Here is a 2,660-nt window from a genome sequence, read left to right on the forward strand (position 1 = left end):
TCTTGCTGGTTAGTAGGGGATCAAATACTTATTTCACTCACTTATGTAACCTTTACCTAATGTATGTCTGGATTTTTTTTTGGTCGATATTCTATCTCTAACTGTTAAAATAAACCTACCATAAAAATTACAGAACCTTCATTTCTTTGTAAGTGGGCAAGCTTACAAAATCAGCAGGTGATCAAATAAATATTTTCCCCACTGTATGTATACACTTTTGTGCCCAAGTGGTACATAATAGCCTATAACAGAATATGCTTTACTATAAACAAACAAACAAATAAACACATATATTCCATATTTTGTTATCTAAAAAATCCCACAGATAAATAATCTCATATTATGTATTTTTCTTTTTCTTTTATATAATAAAACAGCCCAAATACATATATACAATAAAAAGAGGAAAAAAAATTATTTATGTAACAAAACAAGCCAAGGACAAAAAATATGTATGCATGTGTGTTTGATGATTAAGTGTGTCTTTTATTACAAACAAGTGTGCGCTCAGATACAGACAGAGACTACGAGTAAGCACACAGATATGAAACACACATTGAGTTTCATTCACCAATAATTGCTCAAGAGACACAGTGGAATGCAATAACGAAGACCAACCCACCTGAATATGAAGATAAAGAGCATTAGTAACATACAGAAGGTGGCCACATTGTCCATGGTCTTCATCAGGACCACCAGCTGTCTGCGCAGAGCTGGCATGAACCGCACCAGCTTTATGGATAGGAAGTAACTGTCTGACTGACAGGTAAAGTGACCAGTCATTGATCGTTTTGTTTTTATGCATTGTTTAGGGGCAGATTATTTGAAATGGTGAATGGTGCAGAAAAACATGAAGTCTCTGTGAACATTTGGAAAACACTGTAAAAATTGCTGTCAGTCCAAAAATAAGTACTATTAGAAGACAAATAAATTTAAAAAACAAAGCTGATTCTGCTTGTGAATATCTTTGGTTATCTACAATGTTAATTATGTAGCTATTTTACCTCAATCAAAATGCTGATGCCCATTGCACGTTTAAGTAATATACAAATATGATATATAAAGTAACTATATATACACACTACTGTTTAAAATGTTGGGGTCGGTTTGATTTTTTAAAGTTTTTGAAAGAAGTCTCCTATGCTCACGAAGTCTGCTTTTATTTTATCAAAATACAGCAATAAACAGTTATATTCTAAGCTAATATTACTATTTAAAATGACTTTTTTTCTATTTTAATATATTTTAAAACATAATTAATTCCTGTGATGGCAAAGCTGAGTTTTCTCCAGCTTTTCTCCAAAATCCAATCATTCTAATATGCTGATTTGATGCTCAAGAAACATTTCTTATTATTATCAATGTTCAGAACAGTTCTACTGCTTAATATATTTGTGCAAACCATGATACTTTTTTCAGGATTCTTTGATTAATATAAAATTTAAAATAGCACATTGAAATATTCTGTAACATTATTACAGCCAAAAAAGAGAAAATTCCAACTGACCTCGAACTTTAGAATGGTAGTGTACCATTACTACTACTACAGTAAAATACGAACTAACCTTGGTACCACATCTTGTTTCCAGGCAAATTAATAATATCCTGTGTGGTCTTGAACATTGTATAAAGCTAGCTATTCAGATTGTAGCTGGTGATTTAAGTCAGTGCTTGCCATTTTTGTGTGCACTAAGCATCAGTGAACAGACTGTGGGTGGTCCATCAAAGGCGGAGACTAGTGTAAGATCTACTGCGCTTACTAGAGAGGGATCAACAGACCACCATGATCTGCTTCAGTCCATGCTGTGTAATCTGACATCACATAAATCCATTATACCTTATCTCAACTGATAACACTATACGGTCACGTGCACAAGTGAGAAGGTGGCCGAATTCCAGGGGAGCGAAAGCGAAATCTGATTTGAGAACAATGCCCCCGTTGTCCCTTTTGTTCCTTCTCTCTCCCTCCGTTTATTGATCAATATCTTTCCATTGACGAGTTAAGGCCGAGAAAACAACTGAAGGACGAATGAAAACTAAACCACAGGCAGCTCCAGGGACATGCCATTTAGAGAAATTGAATATTGACACAGCAATCCGGAGCAATAACGGCAAAACAATATGGTAAAAAAACACCCATAGCCTCTCTCCCGTTTCCATTTGTATCACTCCTTTTTTTCTTTGTCCTCCAACAGGCTGCTGTAAACTGCTCTTAAATCAATCTATTATCAAACCTATTTGTACAGTACTTAAAAAAGCTGTAAGCAATTTTTGGTAAACCATAACAATAACTTAAATTGTCACTACAACCCAACAAATCACTAAAATATGCCTCGAAAAATCACACCTATTTTTCAGCCAATCTGAAGACTTTTAGGCGTTTGCTGCCTGTCAATCATTTCGATATGTCCGCCGTGTTCTCTGATTTGTTTATTTAGATTTGAGTGAACTAACATTCAGCCAATCACAAGGCGAATCATCTCTTGGGCGCTTCTGTCATGAGCTTCAAATCTCCTGTTGCTCTCGCGATTTCACTTTGCTCTTTGGGCAGTTTGGGGGTAAAATGCACCCCAGAAAAAAGCAGATGATTACGTCCTTTTTCAAACACTGTAAGTATGTGTTATGTCACGATGACACAAATCACGCGATCGAATTGCTAC

This window comes from Sinocyclocheilus rhinocerous, unplaced genomic scaffold, assembly GCF_001515625.1.
Source record: "Sinocyclocheilus rhinocerous isolate Xijiao unplaced genomic scaffold, SAMN03320098_v1.1 scaffold1155, whole genome shotgun sequence".
In the NCBI taxonomy this organism is placed as follows: domain Eukaryota; kingdom Metazoa; phylum Chordata; class Actinopteri; order Cypriniformes; family Cyprinidae; genus Sinocyclocheilus; species Sinocyclocheilus rhinocerous.